This window comes from Podarcis gaigeae, assembly GCF_964106915.1.
Source record: "Podarcis gaigeae genome assembly, chromosome: 4".
Classification (NCBI taxonomy): domain Eukaryota; kingdom Metazoa; phylum Chordata; class Lepidosauria; order Squamata; family Lacertidae; genus Podarcis; species Podarcis gaigeae.
Window position 1 is genome coordinate 104509187 of NC_139677.1, and position 16584 is coordinate 104525770.

General features: G+C 42.3%; 2 protein-coding genes across 4 annotated transcripts in view; one reads left to right on the forward strand and one right to left on the reverse strand.

Moving 5' to 3' along the window:
* The window catches only part of LOC310843293 (uncharacterized protein), a 38803-nt gene that overhangs the window by 12903 nt on the left and 9316 nt on the right, over positions 1-16584 (reverse strand). The window contains exon 1 of one of the 3 annotated variants that reach the window (XM_083736389.1): positions 85-158. The exons of the other annotated variants lie outside the window; for them this stretch is intronic. The gene's annotated coding sequence lies outside the window, so the exon portion shown is untranslated. Of the gene's footprint in view, positions 1-84; positions 159-16584 lie in introns of those variants that run through there. 3 annotated transcript variants of the gene reach the window in all.
* Positions 9317-16584, forward strand: part of LOC310843650 (uncharacterized protein) — a 34497-nt gene continuing 27229 nt past the window's right edge. Inside the window, exon 1 of the mRNA XM_083737285.1 lies at positions 9317-9334. The gene's annotated coding sequence lies outside the window, so the exon portion shown is untranslated. The remainder of the gene's footprint in view (positions 9335-16584) is intronic.

A 16584-nucleotide genomic window follows, 5' to 3' on the forward strand; every position in this document is an offset into this window, starting at 1 on the left:
CCCCCCAGGCACCCTCCCCTGCTGCAGCCCTGGGACCCCCCCTCTCCCCACTGCACCCTCTGGGGGGAGAGAGAGGAGACTCACCAGATCCCAGGAGGGGAGAGCGAGGCAGCCCTTGCAGCAGAGACCCCAAAGCAAGGAAAGGACTGGGGAGGGAGGGAGGGGCCTTGGCTCTGGAGGACCTGGCCCCCTCTTGCTTCCTGTCCTCTCTAGGAAGGCAGCTCACTTCCCTTTAACCCTTGCCAAGCCGAGTCCCTCCAGCTCAGCCCTCTCTCAGATTCTTATTATTTTTTATGGATTTGGGGGGGGGGGGCAGCTGCCCCCCTGGCTCCGCCAATGCCCAGATATCCTATTGGGGGTGAGGCTCTTGGCTGGACTCTGAGCATCTCCCTCCCTTGGCCGGAAACCAGAGGAAGAGCCTGCAGGGAAAAGGGCTTTGCAGGAGGCAAGGAAGCTCCTCCTGGAATTCAGGAGTGGAGAGAGAGGAGGGGATCCCAGGGTCATCTAGTCCAACCCGAAGCAAGAGGGGGCTGGTCTAGTTCCCTAAACAGGCAGCCCTGTTGAGGGAAGCTTTCGATGTTTAATAGGTTATTGTATTTTAGTGTTTTGTTGGAAGCCGCCCAGAGTGGCTGGGGAAACCCAGCCAGATGGGCGGGATATAAATTATTATTATTATTATTATTATTATTATTATTATTATTATTATTATTACAACCCCCAGCAATGCAGGAATCTCAGCTAAATCATCCATGGCAGATGGCCGTCCGATCTGTGCTGAGAAACCTCCAAGGAAGGAGAGTCCCCCACCTCCCAAGGGAGACTTTTCCCCTGCCAAAATGAGTAATAATGAGTAATAAATTAAATGAGTAAATGAGTAATAATTTCTTATGCATGCTTTTCATACTAATATACAAAGGTATGCCATTTCCCTTTCCAGAAATGCATAATTGCTAATTCAAAGGACTGAAAATGGATGGTTGTTGTTATTATGTTTAGGGAAGCTTTTAATATTTGATGGACAATTGTATTTTAATATTTTATTGGAAGCCGCCCAGAGTGGCTGGGAAACCCAGCCAGATGGGTGGGGTAAAAATTATTATTGTTGTTGTTGTTATTGTTATTGTTATTATTTTATTGTTATTGTTATTACTATTAAAATTGATCAGGTGAGTGTTCTCCTTTCGAAAGAGGCAGGTGGAATCTCCACGCTTGCTAACAGCAGAATGTTGACAGGCTAGTGAAATATGGGGAGCCCTAGAGCATCTGCTTGGCATGCAGAATGTCCCAGGGTCAACCCCTGACATCTCCTGCAAGGGCCTTATGAAATCCCTGCCTGAAACTCTGGGGAGCTGCCAGTCAGTGTAGACCAGGGGTCCTCAATCTATGTCCCACGGGTCAAATCCAGCCTGGCAGGGTCGTGAATCTGGCCTGCCCTGCCATTTCTCTACCCGCCAAGTGTCTGAGGCTGAAAGTATCTCACCGGCCGCTCAGTCAGTCCCCGTGAGGTAAACGCCACTGGTGTTGTGGCAGTTCTACCAATGAAAGGCCAGCGGGTTTCGCCCGGGGAGGGGGAAGTGTTGTCTTTTGGCTTGAAGAGTGAAGTTCAGGTTGGCGGAGGAAGGCAGACTTTGGTTTCGTTACGTAGAGGTTTACTTTAAAAGTGGGGAAAGGAATGCTCATTCATCTACAGTGGTACCTCGGGTTACATACTTAATTCGTTCCGGAGGTCCGTTATTAACCGGAAACTGTTCTTAACCTGAATCACCACTTTAGCTAATGGGGCTCCTGCTGCCACCGCACCGCCATAGCACGATTTCTGTTCTCATCCTGAAGCAAAGTTCTTAACCTGAAGCACTATTTCTGGGTTAGCAGAGTCTGTAACCTGAAGAGTATGTAACCCAAGGTACCACTGTATTTCTGTGAATGGTGCAGCAGTCTTTCCACTCATGTGGTTTTCATGCTCTGAAAGTTGGGATATTTAAATTTTAAAAGGATGGAGCAGATCTAGATATTGATCATCTCTTTGGCCTGGGGAGCCACATTCTGGTTGAAGGAGAACAGGATTGGGTCCCAAGGCCTGGGATGTCCCTCCTACCTTGCAGTAGGACTTGAAATCCAGGAGAAAACTCTTGGAATAGCCTTGCCAGGTGCTCAGGGACGGACTCACCTGTCCCCATGTCCTTCTCTTTGCAGATGTGCTGCGGTTGAACATCCCTCCCCCAGGGGTGAGTATTGGACAGAACCATATCAGGGACTCAGACCTGCCCTCCTTGACCCCCACTCTGCACTCTCGGATGTGGAGAAGCCCTCCCTTCGTGAGGAACTGACAGCCTGACTTTTGCCTTTCAGCTGCTGAAGGAAGATCAGCTGTACCTGCCGGAGGTGATTCAGAACTGCCAGGCAGCTCAGCTCAGGGGGCTCTGAACCCTGAAGTGCTCCAAGCAGGAGGCGGCCAAAGCCATCCTGGTGAGTGATGGGTGGTGTGGGGGACCCCCATGGGGAAGTGGGGGAGGGAGCGGCTTTGGGGGAAGGGTTGTCCGTCTGCGGGAGAGGAGGACCCTACTGGCCTAGGTTCACGTATCCTGTTTGAAAGGGGAATCATCTTAGGGACTTCCTGTGGACATCTGGGTCAGGAATGCCTTTCCTGGAATGGACAAACACACAAGACGTAACCGGCTGTGCATTCACATAAACAATACTCTTCTATATATTCTTATCACAATATCAAATGTTTACCTTGCACATAAACAACACATAAAGTGCAATAATATAGACGGAAGTCCCAATAAATCAGTTCATTCATAAAAATCAAATGTCTACTAGTTTCTGTTCCACATATGTTCATAAAGTCCAAATTGGAGCCTACTACAAGTTCCACAGCGTTGACAAGGATTCATAGCTGTCAACTTTCAGATTTGAAAATAAGGGATCAGCAGCCTCACCTGTCCCAGGAACAGTCTACAGGATATCTAACAATCCTGGATGGCAGCAGGAAACGACACTCGAATAAGGGAATTTCCCGCAAAGAAAGGGAAGGTTGTCAGCTATGCAAGGATTTCCGGAATAATGCCTTGTTTCACTCTCATGGGCTTCATCAGTAGTACATAGTCTTAAGTAATAGAAATGAATATAATGTCGCAATTCATCATATTTTAACAAATGTACATCATATTTTAACAAATGTACAACAAAATACAAACCTGTGTATGGATAAAGTTTGTTTTTCATTTGTTGTTTTTAAGGGGTCACTTTAAGAAGAAAACCTTACAGCTGCAGATTGCTGTCACCTGTAACTAAAATCAATGCTGCGCCTGTCTATATCATCTTACATTGTAAGAGTTGTTGTTCACTGCAGAAACCACTATAAGTTCTATTATCTTGATACTTCATATATGGTATGTACTTTTAAAGCACAATTGTTTATATGATTTTAATTTGTTAAATGATCTAGTGATCGATCCACCACTCAGCTTTGGTTTTCTTTAAAATAAATAGCATTTATTTTATTTTATTTTATTTTATTTTATTTTATTTTATTTTCCCTTTGGGGACATGTTCACATGTGGAATAAGGTTCCCTCGTTTTGTCTGCATCTCCAATGCTTACTGCTGATATTTATTTATTTTGACCTATTTGCTTGTTTGTTTTTAAATAATTTTTATTGAATGATTTTATGTTACAAAAAACATTACAACCATACTACCACAAAATATAATTGAGAAATAAAAATTATAAATTATAAATAAAATAATAATAATAAATTATAAATAAAAATTACATATATCAATATTTTGTTTGTTATTTGTTATTTACTGTCTTATTTCCTCCCAAACATTCCATACAAAACACACTCCCGCAGAAACACAAAAAATACAATAAAATAAAGTGATAATAATGAAAATAAAATAAAATAAAATAAAATAAATAAAGTGATAATAGTGATATTATTATATATTAAATAAAGTGATAATAATGAAAATAAATATTTCCCCCCTTTTATATTACAAAATCTTTTCTTCAGTTTTGACTTCCTATCAAGTCCCTTCACATATATTTTATCTTACAATTGAACGTACACAAAACAATAAACCTTTCTATATAAATTTTCCAAAAGATTCTGAAAACTTGATAAATCCTTAATAGTTGTCCACCTTCTTTTAGTTCCTTTATCACTCGAATGCGAGCATGGAGTCAAAACTATTATTGTATTTTTGAACATATCTTCTATAACCATCCCAGTTTTCCGCGATTTTTTGCTTTGAGTTTCCTCTGAGTTTACTAGTCAATTGAGCCGTCTCCACAAATTCCTGTAATTTGATTTGACAATCTGTTATTTTTGGAGCCTCCTGATCTTTCCATCCCTTGGCAACGAGTATTCGATGTCCATTTTCATATATATATATATATATATATATATATGCAGGTTTTGGTGTCCTCGGGTGTCTTCCCGTGTAAAAGTTGGGGTGTCTAGGCGACGTTTCGACGAGGTCTCACTCGTCATCTTCAGGCTGGTGCTTTCGGCTTCTTGTTACTGGAACAGAGCGGGATCTCAATGTTTGAGTTCCTATAAATACTGTAGAGGGGGTGTGGTGTCTAGCCTCCAATGTTCTGGGCAGAGAGGAAGTTCCCAGGCTAGTGTGCCTTTTCTTCTTTTGTTCCTTAATTACTTGAGAGATACCTTGAGTGATTTCTTGAGTGATATCCTGAGTACCACTTAGGTGGGTCATTAGGTGTGGATTAGTTGCTAAAGTCTTTGTGTCTTGACCTCTTGAACTTTGTGAAGAGTTTTCCTGAGAAGATGGCTGTATTGCACTTAGTTGTGCTTTGGCTTGGCTTCGTGTATAGGGGCGAGCTGTGGTTTTGTGGCTTGTGTCAGCCAGATCTGTGTAGGGATTGCAGGGGGGTGCAGCATCCGGAGGTGCCACCATGGATTGGCTACTGGAAAACTCTTCACAAAGTTCAAGAGGTCAAGACACAAAGACTTTAGCAACTAATCCACACCTAATGACCCACCTAAGTGGTACTCAGGATATCACTCAAGAAATCACTCAAGGTATCTCTCAAGTAATTAAGGAACAAAAGAAGAAAAGGCACACTAGCCTGGGAACTTCCTCTCTGCCCAGAACATTGGAGGCTAGACACCACACCCCCTCTACAGTATTTATAGGAACTCAAACATTGAGATCCCGCTCTGTTCCAGTAACAAGAAGCCGAAAGCACCAGCCTGAAGATGACGAGTGAGACCTCGTCGAAACGTCGCCTAGACACCCCAACTTTTACACGGGAAGACACCCGAGGACACCAAAACCTGCATTCCTGTACCCGTGAAAATCTACGAAAGCATATATATATATATATATATATATATATGCAGGTTTTGGTGTCCTCGGGTGTCTTCCCGTGTAAAAGACACCCGAGGACACCAAAACCTGCATTCCTGTACCCGTGAAAATCTACGAAAGCAAATATATATATATATATATATATATATAATATAATATATAATATGTTCCTCAATGTACCAAGCAAACACATATATCAATATATAAACCACATGTCCAAAACCCAGAAGAAAAGTCCTAAAGCCGTTTTGACTCTTTCACTCACCTCAAATATTTCTCTACAAGGTCAAAGGAAATGCAGAAACCTCCTCATTGTCTCTGTCCTCACAAATCCTGCCTTAAGGGCACATTTAAGGTGTGAATAGGGTGAGCCTGTGACCTGGCTCAGGAATGAAGTATTATCATTACAAGAGAATGGCCAGCCTCCCCAGGTCATCCAGTCAAGCGACCATTAACAGGTAACCTGGCAGACAAGGTAAAAACAACACACTTCCACTGCGACCAGGGAAAAGCTTTTCCCGGCATCTAGCAGAGTTTGCGAACAGCGATGTGGCCTGTGTGAAGAAAGCTCAGGCATGCAGAAAAGACTCCGTACGCAGCTTCTTTCTAATCTAAGAAGCTTTATTGTACAGCGGCAAGATAAATCAGCAATCCGGGAGAAAGAGCTGACATGCTGTCTCTCCCCTTCAAAGCAAAACAGAAAGTAAAGTATTTCACATTACAAAGTGTACAAACCCTTCCCCTATGTGAACACACCCCCAGCGACAGGATGTAACTTCCCGAGCTATTAACCCTATAAGCTCTGGGTCTCCTCACACCCCCGCTCATCCTGTACCGCTGGGGTGAATGTAAGCACTACCACTTACCCCAACCCAACCCTTCACAGAACTCCCCCTGTTTTTGGAAGCTCAAAGGTTTAGTGAACCCATCTGCCAGATTCTTCTGGCTCGGACAGCACTTCAGCTTCACTAAGCCTGTCTGAACACTCTGACATGCATTTTGGAAACGTATGTCCAAATGTTTGGTTCTGGACATAAACTGTCCAAACTCTGCTAACTTCAAACAGGGTTGATTGTCTTCCCAAATGGTGATGGGCAAGCAACACTCTCCACAGATCTCTTGGACCAAACACTTTAGAACTCTAGTTCCCTACAAAGCTCTGACAACGCACTGAATTCAGCTTCTGGTTTTTTTTACAAATGTCAATTTGAACATTTTTTTTCAATTCATTATATATCATTTCCCACCATTTTTAAACTTCTCTACATTTCCACCACCTATGATAAAAAGTCTCTTCTTTTTCTTTACATTTCCATCATATGTTTGACTTGGTTTTATATATTTTTGCTTTCTGTACTGGTGTAATATACCATCTATACATTTTCCAACCACAGTGGTACCTCGGGTTAAGTACTTAATTAATTCCAGAGATCCGTTCTTAATCTGAAACTGTTCTTAACCTGAAGCACCACTTTAGCTAATGGGGCCTCCTGCTGCCGCCGCGCCGCCGAAGCATAATTTCTGTTCTCATCCTGAAGCAAAGTTCTTAACCTGAGGTACTATTTCTGGGTTAGTGGACTCTGTACCCTGAAGTGTATGCAACCTGAAGCGTATGTAAACTGAGGTACCACTGTAGTTTTCTTTCAAAAGATAACAGTCTGTAAATTTGAAATTTACTTTCCATAATTTTTCCCAGTCCTCAAATTGTATGTTATGTCCTATATCTTGTGCTCATTTGATCATGACCAATTCGACCTCATCTTTTGTTCCCCATTCTAGCAAAATACTATACACTTTCTTCAGCACCTGCACTTCTATAATTTCCTGTTGAAATCTAGAAAATGTATAACTAAACCCTTTCTTATTATCTTCCTTGTACAACTCAAGTAATTGTAGTGTAACCAACTCTGCAAATGATCTTTTACAGTGGTGCCTCGCAAGACGAAAAGAATCCATTCCGTGAGTCTCTTCGTCTAGCGGTTTTGTCGTCTTGTGAAGCAAGCCCGTTGACGGCTTAGCGTACTAGTGCTATTAGCAGCTTTTAGCGGCTTAGTGGCTTAGAAAAAGGGGGGGAAGAAAAAAAACCCCGCAGGAACTCGCAAGACATTTTCGTCTTGCGAAGCAAGCCCATAGGAAATTCGTTTTGCGAAGCACCCCCAAAACGGAAAACCCTTTCGTCTAGCGGGTTTTCCGTATTGCGAGACATTCGTCTTGCGGGGCACCGCTGTATTTCCTCATATTCTTTTAATTACCATTTCCCTTCAGCAAATCTATGTATGTAGGCCACGTCCCCTTTTGCTCTCTAGCCTGTATGAATTATTTGATGGGAAGTGAGAGAGGAGCTCCTCCTGAAGCTCTTTCCACATTCCACACACTAATAGGGTTTCTCCCCTGTATGAATTCTTTGATGGGAAGTGAGATCGCAGCTCCTCCTGAAGCTCTTTCCACATTCTAAACACTGATAGGGTTTCTCCCCTGTATGAATTCTTTGATGGGAAGTGAGAGAGGAGCTATCAGTGAAGCTCTTTCCACATTCCACACACTGATAGGGTTTCTCCCCTGTATGAATTCTTTGATGGGAAGTGAGAGAGGAGCTATCAGTGAAGCTCTTTCCACATTCCACACACTGATAGGGTTTCTCCCCTGTATGAATTCTTTGATGGGAAGTGAGAGAGGACCTCTGATTGAAGCTCCTTCCACATTCCACACACTGATAGGGTTTCTCCCCTGTATGAATTCTCTGATGCTTGGTGAGATTGGAGCTCTTCCTGAAGCTCTTTCCACATTCCACACACTGATAGGGTTTCTCCCCTGTATGAATTGTTTGATGGGAAGTGAGTTTAGAGCTATCAGTGAAGCTCTTTCCACATTCCTCACACTGATATGGTTTCTCCCCTATATGAATTCTTTGATGGAAAGTGAGAGAGGACCTCTGAGTGAAACTCTTTCCACATTCCACACACTGATAGGGTTTCTCCCCTGTATGAATTATTTTATGGGACATGAGAGAGGAGCTCTTCCTGAAGCTCTTTCCACATTCCACACACTGATAGGGTTTCTCCCCTGTATGAATCCTTTGATGGGAAGTGAAAGAGGAGCTATCAGTGAAGCTCTTTCCACATTCCATGCACTGATAGGGTTTATCCCCTGTATGAATTCTTTGATGGGAAGTGAGACTGTGGCTGCGACTAAAGCTCTTTCCACATTCAAAGCACTGAAAAGATTTCTCCCCTGTATGAATTCTTTGATGGGAAGTGAGATCGCAGCTCCTCCTGAAGCTCTTTCCACATTCCACACACTGATAGGGTTTCACCCCTGTATGAATTCTTTGATGGGAAGTGAGAGAGGAGCTCTGACTGAAGCTCTTTCCACATTCCATGCATTGATATAGTTTCTTTCCAAGGAGATTTTGTTGATGGGAAGTCAAATAGGAGCTCTGACTGAAAGTTTCCCCACACTCCAAATTTTTACATGGCTTCTCCTCTCTGGGGATTTTGTCGTGGTCACCTTTGTTCTCGATTTCCAATTCATCACCATCTGCAATGGAAACAAAAAGGGATTAGATCCTCAGGAACAAATGGAGAAGATCTGAAGGGAGTTGGTTGTGTGTTCATGACCTGTGTTGTTTGTTTATTATGAGATTCTGATGAGTTGTTGAATGTTGCTTTGTTATACAGTCATGGTCAAAATTGTGGACGACTTCCGGAAAAAAGTGTATTTCAGAGGTTTGATGGCTCAAAACACCACTTCTTTTGGAGTAATATCATAAAATTATATATCAATGGAAATATAATTTAAACAGGAATGTAATCCAACAAAGTTTGTTCAATTACCTATATTTTATCAAATGTTATAGCCAATAACCAAAAAAGGAAGCTTAGGTTGACTTTTTTCAGTGTGTTATGTGATTGCTATCAAGTTGGTTGGTTTTTTGTGTTCTTTCATTTAGTGAGGTTGTAAAACATAATAAAATTATAGAAATGGAACAAAGAGTTGACTGGTCACCCAGAAAGCGATGTAAGATTCTAATATTAGTGAACAAGGCTACAGTTATGAAGAAATTAGATGAAAGATTGGGGAAAACAAAACCAAAGCTGGCCTTTCTATATTTTTGAAGGGGTATAAGGAGACTCAGTCACTACAAAATCTGACTGGTAAAGGCAGGAAAAGGTGCACAAAGGCAAGTGACGATGGACGAGTGGAGAGACTGTCCCTACATGACAGAAGAAAATCATCTGGGTGTATACAAGATGACATGGCGCAATGTAATGTGAAGTTGAGTTAGAATTCTAAATGTTAGAATTCTAAGGAAAAAGCCATTGTAATCTCTCAAGCAAAAGTTGAAAAGATTAAACCCATGTTAACTGGACAGCGGAACAATGGGACACTACCTTGCTTGGTAGTGATGGCATGAAATACGCAAGTTTCTTTAACTGGGCAAGAGGAGAAGAATCAGAGAAGATTTATATCCTACTGTGAAACACCCAGACAGTGTGATGATCTGGGATTGTATGGCAGCAAAAGGTGTGGGCAGAATTTGCATCATTATTTTTTTTTTTTATAAATATTTATTAAAGTTTTTAAAATGCAAATACACAAATAATAAACAACATTGCTTATATCATAACATGGTTTCATCACTTCTTTGGACTCCCTCACGTCTCCCGCACCCATTTACTTCATTAAAAGTTTTTCCAAACAAATTATCAACTTGTTTACAATCTTGTATCCACTCATTTAGATATAATCTAATAGTTCTCCAAAAGGTTTATGTTATCTTTAATCTCACTTATAATCAAATTCAAATCTTGTTTAGTGGTGGCCAATTATTTATAATCTAGCATCCTTCTTAACATTCAACCAAATTACAATGTTTTTGTAAATACGTCTTAAATTTCTTCCAGTCTTCCTCAATCCTCTCTTCTCCCAGGTCTCGGATTCTGCCAGTCATTTCGGCCAATTGCATATAGTCCATCAGCTGCATCTGCCACTCTTCCAGTGTGGGTAGATCTTGAGTTTTCCAGTTCTTAGCGATGAGTATCCTTGCTGCCGTTGTTGCATACATAAAAAATGTTCGGTCCTTCTTTAGCACCTTCTGGCCGACAATACCCAGAAGGAAGGCCTCTGGTTTCTTAGTGAAGGTATACTTAAATACCTTTTTCAGCTCATTATATATCATTTCCCAGAAGGCCTTCACTTTAGGACAGGTCCACCAGAGGTGAAAGAATGTTCCTTCACTTTCTTTACATTTCCAACATTTATTATCAGACGAATGGTATATTTTGGCAAGTTTAACTGGGGTCATGTACCATCTATATATCATTTTCATTACATTTTCCTTCAGAGCATTACATGCAGTGAAGTTCAGCCCAGTGGTCCACAACCTTTCCCAGTCCTCAAACATGATATTATGCCCAATATCCTCAAACATGATATTATGCCCACTTTATCATAGCCGATTTAACCAATTCATCTTGTGTATTCCATTTTAACAGCAAGTTATACATTCTAGATAATACCTTAGTCTTTGGTTCTAGCAGCTCTGTTTCCAACTTCGATTTCTCCATCTGGAACCCTAACTTTTTGTCATTTTTATAAACTTCTTTAATCTGAGCGTAATGTAACCAGTCTCGCACTTTATCCTTCATTTTCTCCAAACTCTGCAATTTCCAATTGTCTCCATCTTTTTCTAATATTTCCCAATATTTTGGCCATTTGGCCTCCATATTGGGTCTTTTTCGGGCCTTAGCTTCCAGAGGTGAAAGCCACCTTGGAGTTTTATTTTCCAATAAGTCTTTGTATTTTATCCAGACATTAAATACTGCTTTCCTGACAATATGGTTTTTAAAGGCCTTATTGATCTTAACTTTGTCATACCATAAGTATGCATGCCAACCAAAAGCATTGTTAAAACCTTCCAAATCCAGCACATCAGTGTCTTCGAGAAGTAGCCAGTCTTTTAGCCAGCAGAAAGCTGCGGCTTCATAGTACAACCTTAAGTCTGGCAGGGCAAAGCCCCCTCTCTCTTTCGCATCAGTTAAAATCTTAAACTTGATTCTGGGCTTTTTGCCCTGCCAGACAAATTTAGAGATATCTCTCTGCCACTTCCGGAAGCACTCCGTCTTGTCCACAATCTGTAATGTTTGAAACAAGAACAACATTTTTGGCAATACATTCATCTTGATAGCAGCAATTCGGCCTAACAAAGAAAGCTTCAATTTTGTCCAACTGTCCAAGTCTCTCTTAATTTCAGACCAACATTTTTCATAATTATCCTTAAATAGACTCAGATTTTTTGCTGTTATGTTTACCCCTAGGTACTTTACTTTTTTAACCACAGTTAGTTCTGTTTCTCTCTGAAACCGTTCTGACTCTGTATCTGTCAAATTCTTTCCCAACACCTTAGTTTTCTGTTTATTTAGTTTAAATCCCGCCACCCGACCAAAATACTGTATCAGTTGCAATACTCTTTTTGTACTAGGTTCTGGCTCCTGCAGTGTCAAAACTAGGTCATCTGCAAAAGCTTTAAGTTTATATTGTTTCGCTCCGACCTGAATCCCTTCCACCAGCCGGTCCCCTCTAATCATATTCAAGAGCACCTCCAGAACTGAAATAAATAACAGAGGGGAGATCGGGCAGCCTTGTCATGTTCCTTTTTCAATTTTGAACTCTTCTGTAACCACATTGTTAACTATCAGTTTGGCCTTTTGTTCTGAATATATTGCATCAATCCCATTCTCAAAACCCCGTCCCACTCCCATTTCTCTTAAATTTCCCTTCATAAATTTCCAAGAGATGTTGTCAAAGGCCTTCTCCGCATCTATAAAGATTAACACTGCTTTTAGATAGATAGATAGATAGATAGATAGATAGATAGATAGATTCTTTATTGTCATTACACAAGTGCAACATTGCACAAGTGCAACGAAATTGGATGCCATCCCTTAAAAACAACAAAAGCAACACAACAACAACAACCAAACAAACCACATTCCAGCCACACCCACACCCACACCCATCAAACTCCCAGGTCACACTATCGAGTTACTGCATTTAAGAAGGCCACAGCTCTTGGATAGAAACTATTTTTCAGTCTATTTGTCCTTGACTTGATGTTTCTGTATCTCATGCCAGAAGGCAGTAGTACAAACAGACTGTGTCCCGGGTGAGATGCATCCTGCAGGATATTGTTTGCTTTCCTAAGACAACGGGAACCGTACAGTTCTTCCAAAGATGGGAGGGGATGACCAATAATCCTTTGGGCTGTGGTTATGACCTTCTGGAGCACCTTCCTCTTCCTAGCTGTACAGCTGGAGAACCAGGCACAAATACAGTATGTGAGAATGCTCTCTATGGAGCCTCGGTAGAAGGACACCAGCAGTTTCTCACTCAGATTGTTCTTCTTTAAAAGTCTGAGGAAATAAATTCTCTGCTGGGCCTTCTTCACCAGAGCAGTGGTATTTGCGCTCCAAGTCATGCCCTGATCGATAGTCACTCCCAAAAACCTGAATTCCGCCACCCTCTCCACCCGTTCCCCGTTGATATACAAGGGCTGAATGTCCACCTTTTTTTTCCTGTAATCCACCACCAATTCCTTGGTCTTAGTCGTATTAAGAGCCAGATTGTTCTCTCCACACCAAGCACAAAGCCGCTCCACCTCGTCCCGATAGGCGGACTCATCCCCTCCTGAAATGAGCCCCACCACCGTAGTGTCATCAGCAAACTTGATGATTTTGTTGCTGGAATAAATGGCTGTACAATCATACGTATAGAGAGTATAGAGCAGGGGACTCAACACACAACCCTGTGGTGAGCCGGTGTTAAGGCTAAGGGCTGTGGACATATGTGACCCTACTCTAACCCTCTGAGAACGTTCTGACAAAAAGTCCAAAACCCAGAGACAGGTGGAGTTGGAGAGTCCAATCGCCTCTAGCTTGGACACCAGTCTATGGGGGAGGATAGTGTTAAAAGCAGAGCTAAAATCCACAAACAGCAGCCTCACATAACTCCCCGGCTGCTCCAGATGGAACAGAGCAGCATGGAGAGTAGTAGTGATAGCGTCTTCCGTGGATCTATTTGCCCTGTATGCAAACTGGTAGTTGTCAAAAGTTGATGGAAGACAGGAAATAATGTGACGGCGCACCAGTTTCTCAAAACACTTCATGATGATTGGAGTCAGTGCAACTGGTCTGTAGTCGTTCAGACTACTGATTGTGGATTTTTTAGGCAGAGGAACAATAGTTGACGACTTCAGGCAGGGTGGGACAATAGACTGGTGTAAGGACTTGTTGAAGATCTTAGTAAAGACCCTCGCCAGCTGATCCGCACAGCCCTTCAACACCTTTCCCGTGATGCCATCAGGTCCAGCAGCCTTCCTCGGATTCACCATCCTCAATACCTGTCTCACCTCATGCTCCTCTACAGTGAATGAGGGGCCCCTATGGGCTGGTGGCTGTAATACCGGCGTCTCAGGTGGCTCCTTCTCGAAGCGAGCAAAGAAGAAGTTAAGCTCCTCCGCCAGCAAAGGGTCACCGTCGACAGCACCAAGGTTAGGTTTGTAGTTGGTAATATGCTGAATCCCCTGCCACATCTGTCTTGTGTTGTTACTCCTTAAATTATCCTCAATCCTCTGCCTATAGACCAGTTTTGCCCGTTGAATACCCCTCTTCAAGTTTGCTCTTGCCACACTGTAAAGCTGCACCTCGCCCGACCTAAAAGCCCTGTTCCTTTCCCGCAACAGGCACTGGACCTCTCTATTCATCCAGGGTTTCTGATTGGGATAAAACCGGATGGATTTATTTACTGTGACAGTGTCTGTGCAGTGATTGATATAGCACAGAACTGCCGCCGTGTGCTCCTCCAGGTCTGAACGATCGAAAATGTCCCAATTGGTTCTCTCAAAACAGTCCTGCAGCTGATGGATAGCACCTTCAGGCCAGATTTTAACAGTCCTTGATATTGTGGGAGCCCGTTTCCTGAGTGGGATATATGCTGGTACCAGGAACAGAGACATATGGTCGGACTGGCCCAAATGTGGCAGCTGTAAAGCCCTATAGCCGTGATTTACATTCGAATAAACTTTGTCCAGTGTCTTGTCCCCTCTTGTGGGACATTTCACATGCTGATAGAGCGTTGGGAGCACTTTTTAAGTTCAACATGATTAAAGTCTCCCGCAATGATGTGCACAGCTTCAGGATGCTTGTCTTGCTGGCTGCTGATAAGGCTCTGCAGGCATCCCAGCGCCAAGTTGGCATTGGCATCTGGTGGCACGTACACACCAGTTAGCATAACAGCTGTAAACTCCCTAGGGAGATAGGCTGGTCTACATTTAACAGCCACATATTCCAAATCCGGTGAACAGTAACTGCCAACGGTCTTAGAATTATTGGACCAGCATTTGTTCACATATACACACAGCCCCCCTCCTCTGGTTTTTCCGAAGTCCATGCCTCGGTCATGACGATGTACCACACAGCCTTCCAACTGAATAGCCGTGTCTGGTATGGACGGTTGAAGCCATGTCTCAATGACAAATAAAACGCAGCAATCTTTTACAAGACTGTTCTTTGCCGCCAGCAGCCTCAATTCATCCATCTTGTTGGCAAGAGATCTCACATTAGCAAGAAATATGCTAGGGAGTGGTGGTTTAGATGGACTCCTCTGCAATCTTACCAGGACGCCGGCCCGACAACCCCGCCTTTGCCTCCTGTCTCTACGCCGCCTTCGCCTCCTCCCTGGCGGCATAGTAATCCATGGAGAACCCGGTGGCCTGGCTACTCCCACAGGAGCGTTATCTAGGCGAAAATAATCAGCTCTCACAGCTTGTTCACACTGTAACCCGACCTTCAGGAGTTCCTGCCTGCTATAAATCTTTCTTGCCCGGCCAGACATACTCAGAACAAGTAAAAATAAAAAACAAAGAACAAGTAAAAATAAAAAACAAAAGGAGAGCACTGAGCCGCAGCGTCTCTGCGTGCCGCCATCTTAGAATCTTTTGTGTTTATGTCTGTTTGCAGAAGCTCCAAAATGTCAATAATGTTCCTTGTGTTAGCAAACATATGTCTACCTGGGAGAAAGCCTGCCTGGTCTTTATGAATTACTTCGTTTAGAACTTTTTTTAATCTACTTGCCAAAATGTCTGCAAATATTTTGTAATCCACATTTAAAAGGGAGATGGGACGGTAGTTCTTAAGTTGTGTCTTTTCAGCTTCAGATTTTGGTATCAATGTGATAAAAGCTTCCTTCCACGATTCCGGTGCCCTCTTCCCTTCCATAATTTCGTTACTGACCTCCATCAATGGTTGTATCAAATAGTCTTTTAATGTCTTGTAGTACTTGAAGGTCAGACCGTCTGGCCAGTTGCATATTCTGAATGGCTTGTTCGATCTCTTGTCGTGTTATTTTGCTATTCAGGATTGATCTGTTTTCTTGTGACAATTTTGTTAGTCCGTTTTTTCCCAAAAATTGATTAATTTCAGCCTCATCTTGCGGCCCTTGAGTATATAATTTTTTGAAGTATCTCTGGAAACACTTTCTAATATCCACAGGGTTCTGAATATTTCTTCCTTCAATCTCCAAATTTGTAACCGTGTTTAGTTTTTGTCTCTTCTTCAACTGCCAAGCTAGCAGTTTCCCACATTTATTCGCCGATTCAAAAGTTTTTTGTTTCATTAATTTAACTTTCCACTCTATTTCCTGGTTTATCAATTTAGAATATTGTGCTTGATAGAGTTTAATTTCTCTCAGAATCGGCTGTAACTTCGGATTTGATCTTAACTTCTTCTCTAATTCTTTAATTTTCTCCAAGATCTTGTCTTTTTTCTCATTTTGTGTCCTTTTCTTTACAGCATTCTGTTGTATCAAAAACCCCCTCATCACCGCTTTACTTGCGTCCCAGATAATTCTTTTTTCCACGGTAGTGGAATGGGAATGTTGAGCCCAAACTGAAGCGTTCCACAAGTGATCTTTTCCCAGATACTGAAGCATTTCTATATATATTTATACAAATCTTTCTTTCTTTCTTTCCTATTTCAACAGGATTCAGTTCCATGAATGTTCCATGCTGTGTGCAAAAGGTGCTTTAAAGATAATCCTATTGCACTGCTGGAATGGCTTGGGAATAGCCCAAACATTAACCCAATCAGAAATCTATGGCGCCAACTGTGGCATTCGTATGGAGTCCCCAGTCATCCCACGGACTATTGACCCGTACACCACTAATCCGCTGCCACCAACCAGTTGG